The sequence below is a fragment of the Rousettus aegyptiacus genome, unplaced genomic scaffold, assembly GCF_014176215.1.
Source record: "Rousettus aegyptiacus isolate mRouAeg1 unplaced genomic scaffold, mRouAeg1.p scaffold_m13_p_7, whole genome shotgun sequence".
Lineage (NCBI taxonomy): Eukaryota > Metazoa > Chordata > Mammalia > Chiroptera > Pteropodidae > Rousettus > Rousettus aegyptiacus.
In genome coordinates this window covers 21104151-21131303 of record NW_023416310.1, presented here as the reverse complement: position 1 = coordinate 21131303, position 27153 = coordinate 21104151, and positions in this window count along the sequence as shown.

Here is a 27153-nt window from a genome sequence, read left to right as displayed (position 1 = left end):
GACTTCTGAGGCCAGAGTCAGGGGGGTTGATACACTTGGATTGTGGTCTCTTCCTCTTTATCATGACAATGACTATCCTACCTAGTTAGCAAATTAAGATATGTTTTGAGACCAAAAAAAAAAAATAAAGAAAAATTTATGATTTTAAAAGGCTATTGCTTACCATTAAAGAAGATTTCTTACGATAAATTATTTTATGATCTCAGTGTAGGAAATCTTGTTTCCTGCCATATACATTGCAGTTTGTTTTAGTTTCAGGCTTCCTGGCTCTAAATTTAAAAGTGAACTCCAGTCACCAGAGTGCAAATTCTTCGTGTGTGGCCTGCCCTCCCTTTTCACCCAATTCTGTAATTGGAAATACCTTAAAAGGAAGAATCACTCCCCTTTGGGCAAAGTGAAGCAAAAATGTAAACCGCTTATATGCTATCTTGAACAAATGTATGTTTCCTATCATTACGCTTCGTGGTTAAGAATAGGCTCTTGAAAGAAAATGGGGAAAAGAAATAGAAAAATATCAAGGCACATGCATCAAATCATAAAAGTAAAAGAGAGGGCTGTGTGAAAGCTTACTGAAAAATAAAAATAAACTGATCTATTTAGTTCTCATGCCAGCTGGATTTTTAGTATCTTGAAGAGTAGGTTGGTAAGAATAAAAAATGGGATCCCTCCATCAAGCTTCGCAGTATCTACAGAATTTGGGTTGCTGTTATTCTCTATCTCTTTGGACTGGACAATTAGTTCAACCCCTCACTCAGTCCTCCTGTCTAGAGGACTGATTTCAGCAACCACGGTGCAGTTGCCACGCTGCCCTCCTGAGGCAAAGGAGATATTCAGTCTGTCTGTCTGTCTGTCTGTCTGTCTCTGTCTCTCTCTCTGTCTGTCTCTGTCTCTCTCTCTGTCTCTCTCTGTCTCTCTCTCTCTCTCTCTCTCTCTCTCTCTCTCTCTCTCTCTCTCTCCCTCTCTCTCCCTCTCTCTCCCTCTCTCTCCCTTCTTCCCTTCCCCACCTCCCTTCCCCCAGATCTGCTCAAATGCCTATTTAATACTCTGGAAATTTCTGCAGAAGTATCCATACATAGAAACTACAAACTTTGGAATAGCTGTAATTATAAATCACTCTGGGGTTGTAGAAGGTTCAGGAAAGAGAAATAGGGAAGGATAGTACTGAGGAAGTTGGTATTGCGGAGAAGGAGCTGATGTACTTTTTAAAAACTGGTTTGTATGCCGTCTCCTGGAAAATGTCTTCATTATGCTTCTTTCCCAATTTCGGAGATGAGTTGGGGAGTGAAGAAGGGAAAGAGAGGGTGTTTCTTAAGTAAGACCAGATAAGTTATGTTTCATTGTCTCTGAGAGACTGGCAACGTAAGTTTTTCATTCAATTTATCATTCAAGGTTTGTGTTTTACAACCACAGTCTGTGAGGTTATAACCTTTAAGCTATATGCAAAGGCTCATGAATACATCACATAAGTTAACATCTCTCTCTCCCTGCTCTCAAAGACTTACAAAGAGGCAGGCAACATGAAGAAAGAAGCTGTTAAACAAATGATGGAAGTCTGAGGAGCACATAGAGTAAATTTCTCTGCAGAGCAAATAGTGTATGATCAGAAAATAGGGTAATGAATAAGACTGAAAATGGGTAAATCAATGCTGAAGTCCATAGAAGTAAAATCAAACAAAAAACAAACAAACAAAAAGCTGAGGAGAAATAATAGGGTGCACTGAGCTCGTTATGAAAATAGTAATTAATGGAATGTGGAGTCTTATAAAAAGAGTAAGGCCAGTAAGTCAGCCCTCTTTTCCATTCACTCTCTTTCTTAAGAACAGCTTTATTGAGGTACAATTTGCATGCCATGAAGTTCACTCGTTTAAAGTGTGCAATTCAATCATTTTTACAGACCTGTGCAACCATCACCCTAATCTCATTTTAGAACATTTTTATCATCCCCCAAATCCTAGTACCAATTAGTAGTCACTCCCATTCTCTCCTCACCCCAGCCCCTGGCAACCACTAATCTACTTTCTGTCCCCATGAATTTGCCTATTCTGGGCATTTCATATAAATGAAATTATATGATACTTGCTCTTTTGCAACTGGCTTTTTTCACCAGGCGTAAGGTTTACAGGGTTCATTCGTGTTGTAGCATGCATCAGCTTTTCAGTCCTTTTATGGACGAATAATATTCCATTGTATGAATATACCTTATCTTGTTTATCCTGCCATCAGTTGACAGGATGTGGGCTATTCCCACTTTCTGGCTATTATAAATAATACTGCTGTGGACATTCACGTAGAAGTTTTCATGTGGACATATATTATCATTTCTCTTGATTAGGTGCAGAAATGGAATTGCTGGTTACATAGTGACCCTCTGTTTAACATTGTGAGGAACTGCCAAATTGTTTTCCGAAATGATTCACTATTTTATATTTCTATCAGCAATGCATGAGGATTTTAATTCCTCCACATCCTTGCTAACACTTGTTATTGTCTATCTTTCGAATGTAACCATCCTAGTGGGGATGAAGTGGTACCTCACTGTGGTTTTGACTGACATTTCTACAATGACTAATGAAAATGAAAATTTTTTTCATGCATTTATTCGCCATTTTTCCCGTCTCTCTTGCCACCAGACATTCATTTGTTATTCCCCAACCTTCCATCCTTTCCTCTTGCCGCAGATCTAGTGCAAAACCTGCAGAGGCAGGGCCTGCATTGAGAGGTCATTTTCTGTGCTAAAGCCATCTTCCAAGGAAACTCAAGGACAAGTTCATTACTATTGATTTTGAACCATTAAAATGACTAATTTCGCTTTAATTCAAGCAAATAGACTTTTATTATGTGCTTTAGTGGTATTTACCCTCAAACTAGTGGAATATTATGGATTTACTGACAATCAGACTTGAAATCTAGTAGAAAATATAAAGTAAGTACATCAATAAGTATAAAACAAGGAAGAATTAAGTGAATATCATAAGAAAAGTACAGAAGTGTGTTATATATGGTGGAAATGAAAACCTTTAAAGTGTGCTTACACTTTGATTCATCAATCTGCAACTAGAAATCTATCCCAGGGAAATAGTTGCATATTTCCATAAAAGTTTAGGTACAGGGATGTCTACTGAAATTGCTATTTATGATTGTAAAAAATCAGACAGTTCAATAGGTAGGTACATAAATTATGATATATCCCTAAAATAATTATGCATTTATTTAAAATGACTTACAAATATATTTCTAATATAACACGCAGAAAGTATGGGAAACCTCCAGGGGCAAGAGAAAAGAAAGAAATAAAAACTGGAGTAGTAAACGGGTGCCTGATGCTGCAGCTGCTCTGGGAGTAAGTCTCGAGAGGGGCTGTTAGTTTCAGTTACCTAAGGATTTAGGTTTTGCCGTTCACGTGGGGACAGGAGACAGGAGCCAGCTTCGGCTAAAGGTACCTGACTACCCATCCTACAGCCAGACTCCTTGAAGGACTACAACGTCAGAAAGGGGGTGCATTAAGGAAGCTCCCACTCGGCAGCAGAAGTGACATGGAATTCTGTCTTGGTTAGTCTCTGGGTGGAAAAAATAAATTAATTTTGACAATTTATCATCGTGGACCTATAAATCATGTAGGATTGGGGCCCAAATTATACTACCTAAGTTCAAGAGGAAATTTTTAAAAATTTTCTCCTTGCCAGAGGCCTTAGAGCACCTGTCAGAAGAAAACTGTTCTGCTCTGGGACACATTCTTGCAATGTTGATTGCATAGGTCACAACAGATCAAGGAAGATAAACACACAAGCCACAATTCAAGGTCTTTTTTTTCCACTTCATAGATTTTTTTTTTCTACAGGATTCTTCATTTTTTGAAAGTCTAAATAAAAGATCCAAATTCATTTGTATCACTTTCATCTTTAAATGTTCCTTCTTATTTCTTTCTGGTAGCCTGTCTTGGTTAAAGTGTAAAATATGACAAGTACATGTCAGCGAGAATGATTTCTGTGGGAAACTAAATGTGCTATTTTTATTTGCTGAATAACAGCATGAGAAAACTACCCTTTAGATCTGAAAGTCGTTTTCTGTTTTGTTTTTAAATTTCCCTGCTTATGTTTTCTTTGCTGTTGTTTTGTGATTGCCCCATTATTTACAGTTGCAAGTAGCCCTATTTCTTATCAGCTTCTTTGAACTGCTGCCATCTATTTGATTAATTGCATGGCAGTTTGGCTCGGAAAATGCCTACCAGTATCACTGTAATTCTTTGCTTGCAGCATCCTCTCAACTTTTTACCAGTTACATCCATCTTTGATTTCATTTTCTCCTTAGTATTTACAAATGTTGCACATTCTTCAGGTATCATAGCACATTCTGCTTTAACTATTATTTATTCTTTTAAAGGAGTCAGTGCCATTGCATTCATGGCTTATATAAAAATGTACTGTTATTATTATTGTCACAATGAGACTACCACCACTTTTCTGCTCTATTTCTACTGATTTGTGCTTCTTCAATGACAGTGTCACATATTTTAATGAAAACTAATTTTTTTTCGAAGATGTGTTCATTGCTTTAGAAACTCATCTGGCTACGTATTCTTATTTTTGTTATTTCAGATGATTTTACTTTTAAATTTGTTTAAGCTTGGAGGTGGTGTCCTGAACAACAGGAGTCTTCTAGATTATAATGAGGGGAAGAGAAGCAGAGAAACAATGTCTTGGGAGAGAGTATTTAAGGCCATGAGGAAAATTCACCTAAAAAACAGAATACCCAGGAAAGCCATAAGGGTTGTCCCCAAATATTGGGATAATGTGGAAAAGGGGAATCAACAGGGAAGAAGTTCTAGCTTTAATTTACAGAAGAAAAATGTTCGTTAGAACCATTCAACAACCAGATGGACAACTTTGCAGAGAGAGTACTTTTTGTCGGTGGAGTTTGAAGGATCAGGCACGGTCTTCAAGGCTAAAACCCAGGCTTTGCTCCCTTTTAGTCCTGCAAAATACACATTCCATAATAGAAAGAAAAAAAAGTGTGTGAATTATCTACACAGTTCTCATAAAATTTAATTGATTTAATTAGGAGATTAAGCTTGGAAATAGGGTGCCATTATATTTTATGCCCATTTTTGTCTCTTATTTTTAGGGAAAGAGAATTCTGTGGTGTCACCTACATACTTTTTATGATTTAAATGTCCTTACATTGGGGACATCAAGTGAAAAAATAAGAGAATAATTTGGCTAAGTGGCTTTTATTTTTGAAATAGTCATTACAATATATGCAAGTTAGGAAATATGAAAGATTTTGTTTCTGTAATATGTATATTAATGCACCCATGAATATGATAGTTCCTTTGCTTTTATCAACTCCTAAAGAAATTTAATTGTAGCTTCTAAACCAGAGAAAATTTCTCTTATAAGAAAAAGCAGAAAGAAAAATAGTAAAACTCTGATTAACTGTCAATTGTCCCACAGTTCCACAATGGGGCACTATTGAGTTTTGTAAGATACCTTTTCAATGGGCAAAAAGGGAACCTTGATACAAACGATCACCTAAAAGGTGATGCTTTGGTTTCTCATAGATGAATTATGTAACGTGCATTTTTCTTAAGTGAAGATAACATGTCCCCACTGAATTGCTGAGTATATAATTATATAATCTCACTTCGAAAGTACCACAATCTCCTGTGGAATGGCATCAATTGGGCCTGAATTCTTTGGAGATGTAAACCAGCACAGAGAAATTTAAAAACACACAAGTGTTGTGCTATTTTAAAAATTATCTTCTAGGCTTTGCATATGTGAATATGGAAAGAATACCTTCAATAATTAGATTATTTTTAAGTATTCCAAAGCCCTAAAGTCCTATCAACTTTGAATCTCCTCAAATATAATACTATGCACCAATATTAATTTGAGATGGTATAATATACAGCCAACCTGTGATCAAAGGTAATTCTGTGAAGATAGCAGACTAATTGTTTGGCACTGTATATATAGATGGGATGATTAATTTATTAGTTCTATTCTTTCACAGTTGTTCTTTATCACTATTAATGAATGCACTTAAGTATGTATTTTTCTTACTGACGTCTTTGTTTCCTTTTAGATGAAATATCTCTTGCATAAGAAAAAAATGTTAAAATAAAGGGAGAAATGAATATATTACATAAAACATGTTTTCATTTCTATGTATTACTGCAGAAAGGGGATACATGTATTCTGGTGACATCTATCCATCTTAGTCTGTTGGTAAAGTCACCTACCTCAGTGATAAACACATTGCAGAAATACATGGTATATTCAGATAGGAGAACAAGTAATAATCTAGTATACTGAGAAATAGTGAAAACATTTCATAAGTCTTACTTCCTTCCATAAGTCTTCTCTAACTCTCCCAGGCCTTCCTGATTTTGCAGAAGTATGGCATTTAGAGACACAAGGAGTTTCAAAGGACACTCAATTTAAAGTATCCCAGAAAGAAAGCCATTTGGCTTCTGCTTACCTACACTCAGGGAAAGGCAGTACTCTGTCTGTCAGGGCAGCCTATTCAAATGGCAGCTTCTTAAAGATCTTGTCCCTGTGGCCTTGAAAGATTATATGTCATTTTTATATTATTTCAGATATGCTGGTCTCTGGGTGCCATTATAGCTGTAATAGCCCTACCATCTCTCTCCCCTGTGGAATACAACCTCCTAGAAGACAAGATAGTGCATTAGTCATCACCATATCCCTGACAATGCCTGGAAAATAACAGCCATTGAAGAAATGTTGGTTGCTGTATTAATATTTTTGAGGACTGGAATGGCTTGTGATTCCAGCCTTTTCATAAATTGTTCTGTTACTATTCTCACTTGAGCACGATGGAACTGTTCCTTAAGGAATAGACCAACTAGAGCTAATTTAATGAGTAGAAAGAGAGCCAAAGTTCTTCCCCCACCTCGTTCTTCCTCCCCTCCCCCCAGGGATTTATAGTTTAGTTTGGATTATTAAAAACTGGTACTTTTAAAAATGAAGACCAATTTTTAATAATCCAAATTAGACTTTTTCTGGAATGACTATCAAGTTCATCTGTCTGTGGCTTCTGTACAACGTTTCGTTCTCCCCTTTGAAGTTCAGGCTGCCTGAGACATTCCTCTCATTGTAACACCTTTGCTGGATTTCTTCTGCTCTCTGGTCATTTAAGCCTGAGACCGATTCATTTGGCGCATTACTTCCTCCTACCTGTTGAGGGCATGTTTTCCATTTTGAAAAAGATGCCACTTAACTGAAGAGCAAGGAATGACAAGGTAGTCTAATAGGCCTGGCTTTTCCCAGTCCTCAGAGAGTTCCCCACGGAGTCACTCTGAGTTTCTTATGTTTTTCTGTTCCTCTCCCTTTCATCTGCTTTTCTTTCTTTCCTCACTTCTGTCCTTCAGTCCTTTTGGAATTACAGAGGATCTTACAGTCAGATTTCAGTTTTTGCATTTATTTCTTTGAAGCCTCATACTCCTTGAGAAAATCTAGGCATCGGATCTTCCCCCTCTTTTCTCTGATTTATTTGAAATTCTCTTAGATAGTAAACTTACTATTTTTTTCCTGATCATGAAAGTAAATTTGGCTCATTGGCAAATATTTAGAAAATACAAAAGAGTACTGAGAATAAAATAAAACAATTTGTATCTGTGTCCGTTGGAGGATCCCACTGTGTGTTCGCGTGTGTGTGTGTGTGTGTGTGTGTGTGTGTGTGTGTGTGTGTGTGTGTTAAGTGCTGAGAATATGCCTTGCACATCTCCTTCAGTGTGTGGACCTTTGTTCTGGGGAAGTAGGAGAATGTGAGGCAACATAAAAAGGCTCATTCAACATTCTGTTTCCATTCAAATATGTATAATCTATATATAATATAATAAGACAATATTTTAAAGTATTGATTTATTTTTTTCTCCCCACACTTCTTTAACCTCTATAACATTTCCCCAGATGGGTCAAGAGACAGGACACTTTCTTTGTTTCAAGGGAAGCTGTCATGGTACAACCAGATAACAAAGGCTGTAAATTCTTAATTTTTAATTTTCAAAAAATGTTAATCCAGGTGTGAGACTGAGGAACTGGGAAAAATATATGATCATCTCAATTCTCCCCAATATCTTTTCCCCTTTACCCTGCAAATATGAAGACACAGGACAAAAGTTATGTTAGAACATGTAACAAAAAGAAAAATCTCAATGACAATAGCAACAATAACAAGAATTATCAAGAAATTAACTTCAAAAGAAATGTATGAAATTAATTTAAAGAAAATTATTATAAAAATAGCTACTGAGGGTCAGATAAGAAGATGGGAGTAAATATGGAGACATGCCTTAATATTGGATAATAGGAAGACTTAATATTACAAAGATGTTAATTCTCTCTAAATTAGTTTTAAAGTTTGTTCAATCTCAATCAAAATCCCATCAGATTATTTGTGGAATTCGACAATATGATCTCAAAGTTCAAATGGAAGAATAAATGTTCAGGGATATTTAGGAAATTCTGAGTTGGGAGGGATGAGAAAACTTGCTCTACCGCAAATGTATTATGAAGCTATAATTTTATACATATAATATATGTAATATAATAATATATAATTTATATTACAAAATAGAAAACTATAGAAATGTTTTCAATGTGCTACTGGTGTGGTAATAAAAAATCAGATCAATGGAACAGAATAGGGCTCTGAAATAGATTTCAAGGTATATGGAGGTTTTGCTTTCCTAAATTTACTGCAATGATTTCCCAATTTTTAAAAATATAATCCTCCTACTTCTTTTACTAGCCTCTTTCTATCCTTTTTCCTCAAAACATCCAGAGTCATCATTTGAAACCATAATAGAGTTACATAAACCTTCAACTTAAAAGCTTTCAACCATTTTCCATGCAATTGGAATTAAATCCATACTCCTACCTTGAATACCTGGATCCACTAGTCTTGCTTAACTCATCTCACAGCATGTCTCTGCCACACTGGCCAGTTCTCCCTTCCCCAAAGAGCCAAGTTCTTTTACCCTGAGAGCCCTTGCACACACTGCTCCTTCCACATGATGAGCTTGTCCCTTGGCTACTTTGTAAGGCTAGCTCAATCTCATTCTACAAGCTCCAGCTTAAATTCAGTGGACTTCCTTCAAGGAGTCTATAGGAGGAAGCTGACCTGCAGCTCCAACCCATTATTCCCTCCCTGCATGGTATTTTTTTCCTTCAGAGCACTTTGCAAGTTTTAATTACTTGTTTGCCTGCCTCTTATGGTCTCTTCCACCATACTGTATCCGCCACTGTATGGCAGGGACTGTGCTCTGCTCACCGCTGTCCTAGTATCTAGCACAGTGCCTGGCACAATAGGCATTTAACTGATACTTGTTGAGTGAAAAAAGGAATGCATACCTAAATGAATAATAGAGGTAATTGTCAAATCAGTGGGTTGTTGAAAAACAATGTTTGGGCAATGGGATAGCTCTTTGCAACAACAACAAAAAAATGCAGCACTACTGCTTATTTTCTTACTCAAAAATTAATCAAGTTAAAAAATTTAAATTGTAAAACCATAACATTTTGTAAATAAAACATAAATGAACATTTTTATATACCTCGTAAGCTAATAATACATGAGTATGATTCTATAAGATCTCAGTGATATCTAAGAAATTGTTTTTGTCCTATATAAAAATGTTTAAGTCACTCCATGTTATGTTAAAATATATTCTGTGAACTGAAATATACAGAAACTGAGTGCCATGAATGACATCATTGTCCCATGTCTTTCAACATAAGTTGCTATAATGGAGACCACCCCCAAGGCAATGGCTTAAACAGTATAGGAGCTTATTTTGTTCTTTAAAAAGTTAATGAGCTAAGTAGTTCAAGGTCGGTAGGGTGACTGCACATCCTCAACCTGCATCTTCCATTTCCCAGCCAATGAGAAGAAGGAGGCATAAAGGGAAACCCAGGCTGCGTCATTCTATGGTCGACCCAGAGGTTAATCACGCGGACATGGTGTGCAGCCTTTTTGTTCCTATTCCGCTTACTAGAAACAGCCATGCCCAGCTGCGAGGGAGGCTATTTAGGTGGATAGTCTTATTACAAGCTCAGAGCCAGTAGGTCCATTATTAAAGGAAAATGATTATTGATGGACATCTTAGAGTCCTTGCTACAAAGATGCACTTGACCCCCGTGCCACTGAGTAGATTCTTTTCTTCTCATCCATGTTTTGCCTTGTATTAGTTTTAAAAATCAGTTTTATCTGGATTTTTCCTCTTCTGAAACTCAAGATTCCAAGTTCACAGGGAGGGCCATACTTTTCTTGCCAGTATCGTTTCCCCCAGTCTTTGTGCAAATTTATTCACCCTATCTTGTGTTAGAAAACTCATTGCCCTTGGGATATGGACTGATTCAGAAAGACAAACCAGGTATTGCAGCACCATCTGCGTCCCAAGTGTTCATTTTCAAGCCCCTTTTCCTTCTTCCCAAACTATACCCATTGACCTGATTTTGTAGAGTAGAGGTAGGCACACTTTTCTGTGGGTTGCATATGGTCTCTGTTACATAGTTTTTTGCTCGTTTTTCTCTCTAAAATGTAAGAATTATCATTGGTTTTCAGACTGTAGAATCACAGGCTGCTGGGCTGCATTTAGTGCACATGTCTTAGTTTGAGAAATGGTAACGTGTGTCTGTATATTTCTCTTGAACATGGAGGGAGTAGAAGCTACAGTATCCTGCACCAAATGGTATATATCAAGGAACTAAAATGGACATCTTACTATATCTGAGCAATGACTACCAATCTGCAACCCTGATATAGATATGTTTGCTGTGAGACACTGAGTTTGATGGCCCCAAATTATTATATTGTCAGTATCGTAAAGCTTTATGCCCTTTTTATATCATGTCACCAGAATGAAAATTGCAGTTTGTCACGTATCTCCCTGCCTTTTTAACTGTTACAAACATCAACCCATCTATACATACCTTTGTTGGAAGAATGTTGATGATACCCTAACAGCTCGGATAATATAGCTAAGAAATTATTTTCTGATTCCTAAAATACCTACAGATTGCATTCTCTTTGAATATACATTAAATCATTCATTATATGATTGATCAACAAGTGTTTATTGAACACCTTTCACATATACCAGACTCTGTACAAGATCCTGGGGATGCATGTGAACAAAGTCCATACTCTCCAGTAGGGGGTGCTCACATTCCAGAAGGGAGATATGGACAATCAATTTAAAAAGCACATTCTTTTAAAACATGTTGGGTGCTAACAAGTGCACTGAAGAAAAATAAAACAGTGGGAGTAAGAAGATAGATGTTGTTCGAAGGGGCTATCTTACAGGAGTCAGGAATCTCTGAGTAAGGTGAGAGTTGAACTAAGTCAGAATGCATCAAGGACCAAGGTATGCAGGTATCTAGGGGACAAGCACAAAGGCTTTTCAGTCAGGAGTGGTCCAGAAGGGGCCAGCTGTCTGGAGTAGAGACAGTGAAGGGGAGGATGTTCTAAGAAGGTCGGAGGGTTAATGAAGCCAGATAGTGCAGGGCGTTGTAATGCATCGTAAGGACTCTGGATTTTCTTTTGAGTGAGATGAAAAGCTTGTGGAGGGTTTTGAGCAAAGAAGAGTTTTGATCTGTCTTAGGTTTTAAAAGGACCACTCCAGTTGCTGTGTAGACAAAAGACTCAAGGCAAGAGTAGAGACAGGGACACTGGATGAGATGTTTTTACAATTCTGCAGGTGAGAGATGTCTGGTTGGACTGTGAGGTGATAGGAAATGTAACTGTTTTCATGTGGCTCAGCACACAAGTAGATTTGTCTTTAATTGTATATATCTCTAATCCTTGAGGGATCCAGTACCACCTAATTGTCTATCCCAGAATAGAAGTTGCTTTGAAGTTGCCAAGGTCTCTTTCAGTGGAAAACATAGGCTAATTAAACTAGGATTTATTATCTGGTTTATTTTTATATCTCAAAATCTAGACACTGCCATGTTATTACTAATAAAGAGTCCTGGCTATAAATTAGGATGACTTCATGAGGCAGTGCTTCCTTTACTGTTGAAGAGTTGAGGGAACTCTATTTAGAGCTGAGTTATGTAGAACACTAATCTTTCAGCGATGGCTTGATTTTCAATCCTCGGTTTACATCATGGGATTGCTTTGGTGCAATAAAGAACAAACACAATCAAATGTAACTCTATGCCTAACAATGCAAGGCAACAACTGCATATAAACAAAGCTAAGCTCACAGTGGATTCTCAATTAATTACTATGAATGACAACTGAGTGATGAATTTTAGCGTTTAAAAATTAACACATTTAAGTGTTGAGGGCACCATAGTAAATTAGAGTACTATGAGTACTCTCCAAGTTAACATATTTTTCTAATTTACTGCTAGGGAGTGGCTTAGGTGCAGAATAAATAAAGCTTATTATTTTGCCTCTGCTTTCCATTTTCTGCCATTTTTGAAGTTTGCTTCAACGCTGTTTGGATTTTTGTTTGTTTGTTTAACATTCCTCAAACTCACTTATTGTTGATTTTGGGGTTGCAGCCTCTCTTAAAAAAAAAAAAAAAGTGGGAGGGACTACCTTGTCAATGCAAATAGGTCCTTTTGCTAAAATTCTTTTACTTTTTTGATAGTTATCACCTATGTAAAGGAAAGTGTACATATTTAAATTCTACAGATTAATGAATTTTCATGTACATAGACACTCATGTAACTACTACACAGATCAGATAGAGCATATTTACAGCATCCCAAATAACCTCTGTGTACCCACCAGTCAATATTCCACCAACGAAATCACATTCTGCCCTTTTTTAAAACTTTGTATTAGAAAATCATATAGTGTGTAATCTTTTGAATCTGGTCTTTTGCTCAATGCTATGTATCTAAAATTCATCCACGTTGTTACATGTATCAGAAGTTCTTTTTTTTTTTCTTTCACTGCTGCTTACTATTCCATTATATAAATATGCCATACTTTATCCATTGTGCTGGTGATGGACTTTGGCAGTTTCCAGCTTTGGGCTATTGTGAATAAATCTGCTACGAACATCCTTATACATGTCTGTTAGTAGATATACATCCTCGTTTATGTTGATTCTATAACTGGGGGTGGAATGCTGCATCAGAGGATCTATGTAGGTTGACGACTTTTTGCATAAACAATGTTTTATGCTATTGGACAAAGAACAGATTAATGCCACAGAGACAATACTGTTTGATGATTGTAGGCAAAGTATTTGATAATTTATTTAAGTAAATTACTTGGAATTGTTTGCTTAGTTATTATTTTTCTTTTTGTGAAAGGCAGTGAGGAACTGTAATGGTAATGTCACCTCACACCCATTAGGATGGTCAATAAAAACAAAACAAAACAAAAAAAGAAAAATAGTAAATACTGCCACAAACAACTTTTCTTTCAACCTCCTTTGCACAGAGGACAGAAGTTGAGATGTCTGATTAAACTCATAATAAAGTTTATTCCTAATTATCAAAAAGAAAAAAAACTACAGTAAATAGCAAGCGTTTGGCAGAGATGTGGAGAAACTGGAATCCTTGTGCACTGTTGATGGGAAGTAAAATGGTGGGGCTGCTATAGGAAACAATATGGCAAGTTCTTCAAAAACTTAAAAATAAAATTACTGTGTGACCCGGCAATTAATTCCACTTCTGGGTATATACCCCAAAGAACTAAAAACACAATCTCAAAGGGATATTTCCATACCTATATTAATTGCAGCACTATTCACAGTAGCCAAGAGGTGAAAGCAACCAAAATGTCCATTGACATTGAATGAAGAAAATGTGATGTATATGTATACCGTGGAATATTATTAAGCCATAAAAAAGAAAGAAATCCTGTCAAAAGCTACAACATGGATGCACTTTGAGGATATTATGCCAAGTGAAGTAAGTTAGTCACAAAAAGATAAAACATGATTCCACTGATATAAGAAAGTTGAGAATAGTCAAAATCACAGAGACAAAATAGAATATTGGTTACCAGGAATTGGCAAAAGGGGGAAAAGGCAAGTTGTTGTTCAATGGATAGAGTTTAAGTTTGGCAATATGAAAAAGTTCTAGCTATTGCATAACAATGTGCGTATAGTGTGTACTACTGCACTGTACACTTAAAATGGTTAAGATGGTAAAGAAAACAAGATAAATGTTATTTTAAAAAATCTTATAGCTTTGATTGAAACTATTTCTCTGTGGTTTAGGCAAGAATACTTTAAAGAAATGAAATGTAGACTGGTGTATTCTAGATTTATATGTTTCATAAGCTTTTGTAAAACAATGCATTTGCTCACACAGGCTTCTCTGCTTCCTTGTTACCACCTGAATGTTTTGTGTGTGTGTGTGTGTGTGTGTGTGTGTGTGTGTGTGTAAAATAAGATCCTTGAAATCGAATAAAATTATATAAATAATTTTTTTAGAAGGCAGTGAAGAGTAATTGCTGATCTCTAGAAATTAAGAATTTACAAGTACAAGGTAGTTAATCTCTACCTCTCCCCAATTAAATGAAACTATTTTTGTACTTCTGATCTTGGCATGAAACAAAAAACCCTGAAGTCACAGTGACTCCTAAATAACCTTAGCGAAGCATTCAGTCTGTGGCCTAGCAGGTTGCAGGTTGTCCATAGACGTGATGGAGTGTAAAGCCCTCTTGACAACAGCTGTCCTTGTGCTGAAAGTCCACCCCTGCAGAACGTATGTCAGCCTTGCAGCAGAACCGCTGCCTGTAACTCCGTTGTAGGCACCAGAACTTTATGAGCAAAGCTGAGGCTTTAGTGAGACATCATACCTTTCCCAAAATAGTTGTGAATTTAGGTAAGCCAGAGAGCATCATATGTACGCAACTGTTGATGAATAGTAGGTTTTCCAGCCAAGAATATTATTGGCCCTTAGTTCTAAACTCAGGTTCCTGATTTGACCTTACTTGATAGTAGACTGGGTTATTGATATGGAATTTGTAAATAAGTTTTTTTGTCTCTATTGGAGCATGAGCCTTTTTGTTAGTCTTGGGCAGTCTTTGACCTTGGGCCACCTGCTACCTGCCTTACCCTTGCCATGGGGCCTATGATCTATTTTCAGAGTAAAAGATTGGAAAGCTGCCTCCATCTTGCTACCTCTTAAGTAGACCCAGATAGCAACATTTAATGGCCAAAAGAAAAACTATTATTTTTCTCATTGGTAATCTAAATTGCAATACTACACATTTTCCATGGGACTAAATACAACTATTTTTATGTAGAGTGAAAAAATAGTGTCAACATTTTTCAATTTTTTCCCCTCGAACTTAATGTTTTTCTTTTTCCCTTCTTTCTTTCTTTCCATTCTTCCCTCCTTTCTTCCTTTTCTCTTTATTTCTGTCTCTATTTCCTATCTCTACCTTTATCTTTATCTTTACCTCTATCTCTATCTCTATCTCTATCTCTATCTCTATCTCTGTCTCTGTCTCTGTCTCTGTCTCTGTCTCTGTCTCTGTCTCTGTCTCCGTCTCCGTCTCTGTCTCTGTCTCTATCTCTATCTCTGTCTCTATCATCTCCATCTCCATCTATCTTCTCTATCTCTGTCTTCTTTTCTTTCAGTCCCCCTCTCTTGAGATAGAGATCGAGTCAGTTTGGAATAGAGGTCTGGAGTTTGTATTCTAGAATCCAACAATCCCAACTGAGTTCTCACTAACTGTGTAATTATGATTCCTCCTCCCCCAATGCATTTGTTTCTCCTCTTATAAAATAAAGATGGTAATTGTACATCCATTAGAGTTGCTGTGATGATCACATGAGATGTTTTGTGCATGGTCTATAGTATGCACTTGATAAATGTAAGCTACTATACATTATTAATATGCTGGGTCCGTATAGCATAGGCAACATCAACAACATTTATTTGGAATAGGAAAAAAAGGGAAGGATTTGTAAGAGCAACCAAAAAGCTAGATAATGGTGGCAAAACTGTTGAAGTAGGTCTTGAAACTTGAAAATTAGATACACAGAAAAAAAAGTGAAGAGTAGGAAAAATAGATAATTTTAGTCAATGAAACAAGAATAAGATTGTTGTATTAAATGAACAAAAATTAGTTCAGTCATAAGTTACAATAAGAGAATTTTCCTAATCATGTGCAGCATTTATATTAGTAAGACTGTTTTAGGAGATGACATTTCTTTAAAGTATATAAGAGACCAGAACAGTTTCGAGCTTAAAGATCACCTGGTCCAACTCAGTCATTTCACAGGTGGGATTCCAAGAGACTGAGCACCTTGCCTGAGGTTACACATCTCCTGATGAAGGAGCCGGACCAGAACACGGGTCCCCTGACTGGATCCCAGGGGGCCATCCTACTGAAGCATACAGCTCTCAAAATGTGACAAGATCAAAAAGCCCAGTGACTTTTCATGCTGGAGTGAGAACAACTTTGCATTCACATCAGGGATCACTTTCATGCCTGGAATTCAAAGCATCTAAAAACAGATATCATTATCCCTGTTTTACAAATGGAAAAATAGGAACAAAGATAGGCTCTAGGTTGACAGGCTTTGTTGCCCAGCTTCAGGCTCCATAAATATGCCCCCCATGCCCAGGCAAAATGGTATGTTGGCCCACTGCGGCTGCCTGCCCTTCCTTCTGGGATACCTTCCAGCTTGCTGTCTATTGCACACTTCTGTATTTCTTCAACATTGTCCCCTCCTTACCAAATGTGCAACTTTCAAAGGATGGGTACTTTTTATTTTTGTTCATAGCCAAATCCCCAATTCCATGAACAGTGCCTGGCATGTATTTGATGATCAATGAATTTTTCTTGAATGAATGAACAAAAAAAAAAATCAATACTCTGGGTTTCTCCACTTGGATTGGCAGATGCAATTTGGGCCATGTGTTTAGATGCTGATTTTGAGACCTCTATTATCTGTGGGCCAGTTCCATGCTCTGCAAACTTGGGTAACTGGAGCGTGCCCTTGGACTACACCCTGGATTCCTGAGCACAACCTCCTGAGGACATTCCTTTTTCTACCCAAGGCTGACAGAGTAAGACAGGACATACTTTAGAAGACTGGACTTCTGTATTTCAGAAGTGTAAAAGAAATCTTCCAAACCCTGTACACCGGAGAACTCTGCTGACACTTTGCTAACGTTGCCCCTCTGAGAGAAGTGACAAAACCAAATGCCCATGTACATAAATATAGTGAAACCAAACAGGGCCTCTTTCCAGCGGGCTCATCCCATTTTGAAGGCTAACACCCTTCAGACTGGGCAGCTGAGGTTTCCTTTAACCTGAAGTTGCCCTTGATATTTATTTGAAGCTTATCTTGTTAACATTTGTAGACTGCTTAACCACTGCTGTCACCATGAGTTGGACAGCAAAACAGCTTTCAGCTTTTGCTTTGTTTTTCTTTAAGCAAAACAGCTTCAGTTTCTCTGATGAAGCAGTCCTCCGGTGAACAACCTGTATGCGAGAACAGAAAACTCTTCACAGACTGCCTTATGCAGAACTGTTACCTCTCCTGACACCCAGATGTTGTCAAAAGTTCAAATTTTTCTACAGGTCCGCAGCGTGTAGGCTTAAGACAGGAAGTCCCAAGAAATGTTTTGCAAATAGCTTATGATCACGGGAAATGCCAGCTGAGTCAAGAGCATTGTTCTTCAAATGGACCTGGGTTTGAAGGATTTAATTAGGGTGGATAGTCAAGCAGGACAAAGATGGTTTTTCCTTGGGGACCCATGTACTCTGTTAAAAGGCCAAAACAGGAATGCTTATGCAATGACTTTCTTCCTAAAAATTCAGAGCACTTCAAAAATTTCCACCGATTATATTCTCACAGTAACACTAAATGTTAGTAAAATGATAATGCAGGTATGTTTTTAGGGTAGTTACAGGTATGCCCATAACTCCATTTATAGCAATTTATAATAATTAGAAAAACAAAACTTATTGAGTACCATCAGCAAATATTTTCAAGGGCCGCAAATGCAAACCTTGTGCTGAGAAAGGAAGGCGTTTAGAGATATTTCGAGGATTTAAAGAATGATCAGCCCACTAAGTCTTCCTACCACTTCTATTTTTTAATTTCAACATTTAAGTGCTGGATATTTCCACTTGTCCCATATGGAGAAATTTTAAAATCTTTTATTATAGTGAATTTACATCATTCTCATCATTTCTTCTTTATGAAAGTAGATGCTATATTCTTTGATACGTAGATATTTATAAATGCCACATGTTTGTTGTAATTTGAAGACTTTAATGTTATAAAGCAATGCTATCCAAGGGAACTTTCTGTGATATCCAGTAGAACCTCACGATGATGGAAATGGTTTCTGTGCTATTTAAATTAATTAAATAAAATTAACAAATCAGTTTCTCAGTCACATTACCCCACATTTGAAATACTCAACGCCTGCATGTTGCTTGTGGCTATTGAATTGGACAACACAATTATATAATATTTTCTTTGTTTTGCTTAACACTTTTTGGCTCGAGGTCTACTTTGCCTGATATCAAAGCCTTGACCTCTGCTGTCTTTTTGTTTGCTTTTGACTCATAAGTCTTTGCCTAACTTTTTATTTTCAACCTTTTTGGATCTTTTTAAGGCAATTCTCTATCTAGTATAGACCATAGAATTGAACTCTGCTTTTAGGTTAGTTAAGGCCAGTTACATTTATTAGCATAACCCCTATGTTTCATCTCATTTCTTTCATTTTTAAATACATATTATAAATACTAGCAATCCATTGTCTCCTGAGTTAATGTGGTTTTATGCTCTGAAGAAAATAAAATTAGCTTACATTCTCTTCCTTACTCATCTCTCATCTGCTTTCGAAGTTTAGTCAATAATATTATCTTTCTTAGTGTTTATCTTTGTTTCTTAGGCATCTATAATTCTGTTCGTCAGCATTAAATGATATCCTATGACTCCTTCCACCTACTCAGGATGCAATTAATGTTATTCCACCTCTCTCATTCTTTCTCCCTTTTTTTCTCCAACATTTTATGAAAATTTCCAAACCTATTTTTATAGTGAGAGGATTATATCTAAGAAGGCAGAGGAGAGTTTCCTTAAAACAAGGTTAGAATTCTAAAGTTTGAAATACTATGAATAATTTATTAAGTTGATAACTCAGAGTTTAGATAATTAATTTCTTATGTAAACTTGAGACCTAGATATGAATTAAACCTCAATTACTGATTTTTAGGAAATCTTTGAATAATTACAAGTTGGATAACAAAGCTGAATTCACGGAGTATGCATTTTTTTCCCAATTAAATCTTTCTACATTTGGTACTTTCTGATTTAGCAAGTTCATATAGGAGTATATGAGGAACGAGGAATCCATGATCTGAAAATATGTTAAAGATTTTAAAACATTTCTCAAGAATAGTCCAGCACAGACACTAGCACCTGATCTAACTGAGTTAATCCATGGAATTCAATAAGCTTCTCCATGTAATATGAACATCACAGTATGGTTTCCAAATATACATCACCTGATACAAAAATAAAATTATGCAATAATATAGAGGGAATTAAAAAAGAAATATGTAACTTAAAATATGCTGGAATACTTAAATATTTACTTGTGTATAAAGACTGAATTCATATAACTCTGTGTTGGCAGCAATGAGCAAAGAATAAGAATAGGGGAATTTTACACCTTTCATATGAGGAAAAAGCCTAAGGTTTTCCCAAAGATAGTCAGTTTCTATTGACTAGGATGAACAAGTAATTAAATGGAATCTTTGTAGTCCAAAAAAATTTTAATTTCAAAATGGAAATTGACATATTTAATGTTCCTTCTTATAAAAGTCATGCATGCTTCTAAAATATATTTTTTAAATTGTATATAATATAGAAAGTGAAAGCATTCTACCATCCCCATGATTACCCCATAACTGATCGAATGCCACAGAGAAATCACTAATATTAATAATTTAGTGTTTCAGACCTTATATCAATGTTATCAATGTTATAAGTAGTATAATTATATAATTTATGTATGAATAGACTCTGTAATCTTACATTTTTTCATTCAACACCATACCTTGGACACGTTTCATATAGATCTACCTTCTTTTAAATGGGATTTATAGCATTAAGCATGCATGCCATTGTATGAATGTGTCTTAATTGAGTTAGTCAATCTCCTGCTGATGAATAGTCACGTTGTTCCCAGTTCTTTTATACTATAAACTCGCTGTGATAAGAATTTTATAAATATATTTATTTTCTAGGAGAATTTATTATATTTTTTAGAAGTGAAATTTTGCATTGAAAAGGAATGGCCATTTTCAATTTTGATACATAATGCTAAATTGTACTTTTGGGTTATTATAGGCCTCAGGACTTTGCTTGGCTTGGAAGATGACTCATAATAAAAAATTAAAAATTTAAGATATTGAGGTCACATTGAAATTAATGTTTATTATTAAAGTTTTATTTTTGTTATGAGAGAGATAATAGTACTGATGAGAGAATTCAAGGTATTAATCAACTATTGTACAACATGCAGAGGTAATGAAATGAAAGAGATACCCCTCAACTTTTTATAAAAAGAGATACAAGTACTACCTCATATGGCTTTTGTGATGATTTAATGGATTCATAGTTTAAAACTCCTAGACTAGTACCTGTCACGTAGTAGGTATTCAGTAAATTATTACTAATGTTTCTCTAAAGAGAATTTGTTCTCATAGGAGAGCCCTCTGTTAGCTTTCAGAGTCACATTTCAAATAACTCCTTTAGTCCTCTGCTTTCATCAAATATGAGACAATTGGTAAACACTTAGTACTATGTAGTATGAACAAGAGAGAGTTATGAAGTCTTTAAAACTGAGGAATCAAACTTTATGGTACAAAGTATGGGAAAGTAGGGGTTACTAGTCAAGACAAAAAGTTGGGGCCAGGAGCATCTGCCATATGCCAAAGGTCAGTGCCTGAAGGGTGAGTGGTACCAGCACAAGCCCCAACGTCGGAAAGTAAGAGCAGGCCAGAGTCAACAAGCAAGGTGACTCACAGGTAACAGGACATCCAAATTTCAGGAGTCATAAGAAGCCAGGAGTCTGGCTCCACAACCACAGAAAGCCTCAAGCCCAGAGCTAGCTCAGGCCAAGGAACGATCTGAAATTCTCAAGTTCAAGGTAGCCAGCCAGGGGCCCAGTGTGATGGAAGCATACCTCTGTGCTAAGGAGACTTGGCTGATAACTGTTTCTGAGCCCTTACAAGCTTTTGTGGATCAGAGGGTCAGAACCCAACCACAGAGGAGTTTGCCTAGGTCCTCCAAATAGGCGAATGGGGCAGCAAAAAGTTAGATCAGATAAAGGAAGAAGGAAGAAATAAACTTTCTATGATAGTTTCAGTACACTGTGATGGAACCCTCCTATTGCAAAGCATTAGAAAAGCTGTACGTGCTTGTAATACCAAGCCTTGCATCTACTGTCATCTCCTGGGGAATGAAATATTGTGATATTCTTTCCTTTGCATTTCTAAAATATCTAAAATTCATACAGCTTTGCTAAGATTTAAGCATTATGGCACTAAAACTTGCATTGTATGTTCTGACTGTATCTTATTTTTATCTCTGTTATCCTTGGAAGAGATGGGGGGTGATATTGGAGGGAGACATTGCTGTGTAATTCTATGAGGTATATATGGACAAGAACATGTGAACTATTTTAGAAGCATTGCTCTTATACTTGGAACCATGAGATATCTATGGAAGTATAAATAACTTTCTTGGCCCCATTCCCTAGAAGGAAGTGCCTGAAGCTAAACCTTAAAACATTTTATTGGAGAGTGCAATCCCATCTAGCAGGAGGAGGCAAAGGAAGAAAGAGAGTGGGTTATGAAGCTGTCCACAGCTTGTTGACAAACTCTGTTGATTCCTCGTTCTTGATGTGAAACTATCAAATTTCTGTTCCTATGTGTAAGGGTGAAGAATTTTCCTCCGGTTTCCGTTTCCAATTGATCAAAGCTTTTCCTGCAGGGCGTTACTTTCCCACACTTGCAGGTTACACGACCTGGTCCCTCCCAGCTGTTGGAGAGGCTAGATCCAAGACAGTAACTGTGGCATCTGCAGCAAAAGCCAGTCTGCAGGGCAAGCCAGAATGTAGGCTTGGGTCAGTGGCACACCCCACATCCCTGCCTGCATCGTGCAACCTCATAGCTGCTCCTGGGTGAGTGCCCAATGGGTTCTGCAGCATTATTTAGCTCAAAGCTCCAGCATCTCATGCCTCAAGAGCAAGAAGGAAGTCCAAGTGACACTGGCTGATCATGTCCACAAGTGTCATGAAGGATTGCAGCACTGACCGAGGCCATAACCACAGGAATAACATGAACCACTGCTTAGGGTCACTTTAGCTGGAATGTAAAACGTGTGTCCAGAACTGGGGTGGCTCATCAGTTGAGCCCAGTATTAAGATATTTACATATTTCTTGTTACACAATAATAACTAACACAACCGAGCACTTACTATACAAAGTACTTTATATATAATGTTACATGTGAATCTCACGTAATATATAATATATACATTCTATTTTTTCCATTTAATTTTCTGAGGTGAAGATTTCCCCATCTTATTCAATATTATTCAAAAGCACCTTTCACTGGCAACAATATATTTCATAATATGGATGTATAGCCATTTATTTCACTTTCCCATATAACTGAGCACATTGGTTGTTTGTAATTCTCTGCTCTCATAAGTCATTCAGTATGTGTAAGTCAAATTTGTCTAGTTTATGTTGTTATGACAAACAACCCTTAAATCTTACTGGCTTAAAATAACAGATTTATTTTTCACTCACATATGGGGTTAGCAAGGGACCTCTACATATCATAGTCACATAGGGACCAAATCTAACAGAGCAGCATCATCTCAAATGTCATTGGTCACTGTGCCAAAGAGAAAAGATAACTCTGGAGAGGTTCACGTTGGCAATTAAATGCATCTTGGAAGTGACACATGGTATACCTGAACTCATTAGTCAAATCTAGTTACAAGGTCTCACCCAAGCACAAAGGGTCCAGGAAGGGAAAAAGAACCAGACATGACGAACACTACTGAGTGTGACACCATTATAAATGTCCTTGTACATAAATCTTTTTGTGTTTTGCTGCCTATTTCCTTAAACATTTTTTTTAAAAGTGTTGTTATAGACGGTCTAAATATTTTCATACTATTGACGCTTGCACTGGAGTTTTACCTGCTGGAGTTTTACCTGTTACCTGCTGGATAGAAGCCATTTCCCGCCCTGCTTCTGGCTGCATCAGCAGATGTGGGAGCCAACTGCAGGTGATTACAGGCTCCAGTAGCAGCCCGCCCAGAAACAGCAACGGGGTCGTGGTCTCCTGGCTTTCTGCTCAGAGCATGTAGTGGTGCTTGTGAACTCCTCAGAACACTACCTTCTCCCTTTTGCTTCTCCAGCCCAAGGGCTAGAGTTAGCATCCTAGAATCCATGACCTTTAGGTAGCATCATCTTTTCCTTTGGTTCCTTCAGTCTTTATACCAATTATCTAGTCAATCCCTGTGTGAAATTTCCTCTAAAATGCCTGACTGGACATTAACCGATATAGCACATATTGCCAGGTTGCCATCTAGAAAGTTTGTGCCACTTTACATTTCAGTCCCAAAGTATTTGAAAGTACTTCTTCCCTTAGCCTTCACCATAAAGAATATTTTAATATTATAATTTAAAAATTATGTTCCAATTTTATAGGCACTCAATATCTCATTTTATTTCATGTTTCCTTTTTTACTATTGAGATTGAACTTTTAATGTATCAGCAATTTGTTCTTTCAGAAATAGATCATTTATGATCCTCACTAATTTTAGGGCAATTTTAAACTGATTTGTAAAAGACTTGATATGTTAAAGACTTTGACCTTTTGTCTCTTTTTTATGTTTCTAATATAATCTAGATTTGTCATTTGGTTCTTAATTCTGTATATGGTGTTTTAAACATAAAGAGAGTAATTAAAAAATTAAATCAGTTCTACTACTTAGTTACTATATGATTTCTGCTTTGGGGCAGGATTCTAAAGACATAATTAAGGTGAAAATTTTCCTTTGTAAAATATTGTTCTAACATAGTATCTGTTAGGGAAAAATTAGAGTTTCATGACTTCTTAAATGGTTTTATTGTTTTCCCTCTTCATACCTCTTCTTATCTGGATAACAAAGGGCACAGAGCCACTTCACAGTGAGGTGAGATGCTCCCCACAGAATCACAGCTCCTCTATTTTCACTGGCCTGTGAGCCCCACCCATAATTTCCATGGAAAGTGGTCCATAAAGCCACTCTCCTGTGGGTATAGCTGTGGCATGAGAAGTAAAGGCCAGAAGCTCAGACCTCCAGTCCCAGCTGTCTGATCTTCCTCCTTTGTCAGATGAGCCACTTCCCTCGTCTCTATATTCTAGGTCTCTTGTCCTGAAAAGTATATAGAAACTTCTCTGGGGCCTGCCTCACACTCCAAATTATGCTCAACATTTTTAGCTAATGCTCCCTCTTCTGTCCTCCCCCCCCCCACCTCAGGTGGTTTAAGGAGATGAAATTTTATATTGAATGGATATATATCTATATAATATTTTGTATATACTTTCTACTCAATATTTCACTGGAGAATGAGCCATTTTTTCTTCTTTATCACTTCTTTCTTTGTTTTCACGCTTTAAAATTACTTTTCCACCCTAGGATCAAAAACAATACAATTTTCTATCTTTTCTCTTAATTTGGAGATAGTAGCTTTTACTCTGACCGGTGAATAATAGTTGGGCCCTAAAAAAATTTTGTAGTCGGTAGCAGTAGCTGGTATGCAAACAGAAAAAAATAAACATAACATATTTTCTTCTTATTCTTTTCCTGAAGACTTTTTTTTTTCCATATGCAAAGCATAATTTTCCAATAATCTGTTTCACTTCGTTTCTCTCCCTACAGATTATTCTATGGACCTAGAAATAAAAGGGGAGGCTGAGCAGGGTATCCATGATTCTGGATTTCTTAGTATCAAAGACAGCCACTTCCTCAGGATAGTAATAGTCTCAAAGCTCTATCCCTCTAGTCCAGGAGTTGGCAAGTTTTTTTTTTGTAAAAGGTCAGAGAGTAAATCTTTTAGGGCATATGGTTTCTGTCAAGACTATTTAATTTTGCAGTTGTAGTGTGAAGCAGTCAAGGCAATGTGTAAACTAATGAGCATGTTTCAATAAAACTTGATTTATAAAAACTGTGAAAGCTGTAGACTCCTGCTCTAGTCTCTGTGCTGCAGCAGGAGTTAATCTGGCATGATTAATGAACACAAAACTTTAATTTTAGTTATTTACTTTTGTGCGAGTTAGGAATGTTGGCCAGCTTGACTCTCACAAGTTTGCTCAGTTTGGATGTTCGTTATTGCTGGTATGTGAGGTGACTATGACCGGCATCATCATACCTTATTCCCCTTTCTTATAGAGCAGTAAGTTCACCATCTTTCCGTCTGGTGGTGGTTTCTGTGGCTGTGCATTCACCGGGGTTCCTTTTTTTTTCTTAGAAGTGAAGTGAGGAGCAATCATGAGACAGGTCAAAGGCCTTGCCTGAGAAGTCGCTGATTACTTCAGACCATGACGGTCTGTTCATTATCACAGGTGGAAGCCATCAGACTTCTATTATTCGTAAATGTCTCCTCTCCCTGATGTCCCTGATCTTTGGGAAAGCTCCAGCTTTTTCCTGACATGCTGCAGTAGCCAGCTCCCTGTCCATATTTTAAGTACTATACCTTAGTACTGCACGCCTATCATTTCATTTTTCACAAAAGAAATAAACCACTCAATTTCACCCTTTGTATGTATTGTTCGAAGCAAATTATAGGAGTCTATATTCTTCCATACTTTAGATTATTCACTCTTAACATTTTTAATACACATATACTTGGGAAGAGGGATATATATATATATAATGTAGGAAAGTTTAAAAATCATCTTAAAGCATCAGAATTTTTGGACTCAATCTATATCAAATGACTTAAGCTTAAAACTTATATCTATAGGTTATGATAGCTGCTCAGTTTTTAAGAGTGGGTCAAATGAATGTGAGACATGCTAGAAAAATAAAGAATCAAGAATATTGATCCTTTTTGTTTTTTTCAATATCTGATCTCATCTTCACCGTCCTTTTAAAGACCTTCTTCCCTCTAAGTGATTCAGAAAATATATCAGTGAATAGGCTCTAAACATCTATTCATACTTGCTCTCTTCCTTCCTTTTTTTCTTTCTAAAAACTCAATTTTAAGAAATAGCCCTTAGTTGTAATATAGTAAAATAAATATTATCTTTATTCTCATTTCAGAAAATATTTTATGCTCTTAAATATTTTTTATAGCTACTATGTTAGGGTCTTTAATTTGCCCAGACTTGTCATGAGGGAAATTTATAGAAACATAAAAAGTACTGAGGGATCTATCCTTTTGAAGAATTAGGTATATTTACCTCACTATATATATAAATCAACTGGACCCCTGGTTTAAATTTATCATGCCTGAGCTTAAGCTAGGATTCCAGCAAGTTCAGTCAACTGGGACCAATAGAAGGCTCTCTGTGTGATGTTTTGAGGTGTGTCTGTGAAGAGAATCCATCCTAAGAAGATGGAGACAGGACAAATGTGCTAGAGCAAATCCCAGAGTAATAGAGAAAGCATGTTTTTGAGGGCCATGAAATATGTATAATTAAAAGTATTCCCGACTCAGCTCCATAGATTCATGTCTATGAATCCCTATATTTAAGGACTAGAAAATCCAAAGATATAAAAACTCAAGGACTTGTTTATTAGCAATTTCCTAAGATTCTAGAGTGCAACAGATTATAGAAGACTGAAAGGCGTTTCTCCCCACCTACTCACAGAGACTACTTTGCCCTTTAAGAAGCTTGTGGACTGCTGTGCCTCGGTCATGGTTCTCAAAGCAAGTGGCAAGGGCTTGGAAAAGGCAGTGCTGCTTATTGGAATTGGCAACGACAGCTCAGAGCCGCCACAGTGGCATGCGGTAGGCATGATGGGGCCCTGGCGGATGCACCCGCGGGGTCCAGAAGCATGTGCAATGTTCAGCCCCTGTCCTGGTATTTGTGTCCTGCAGATGTGGTACTGGTATCCAGTAGAAGCTAAAGTCCTCATAAAGAACCTTGGTAGCCAGAA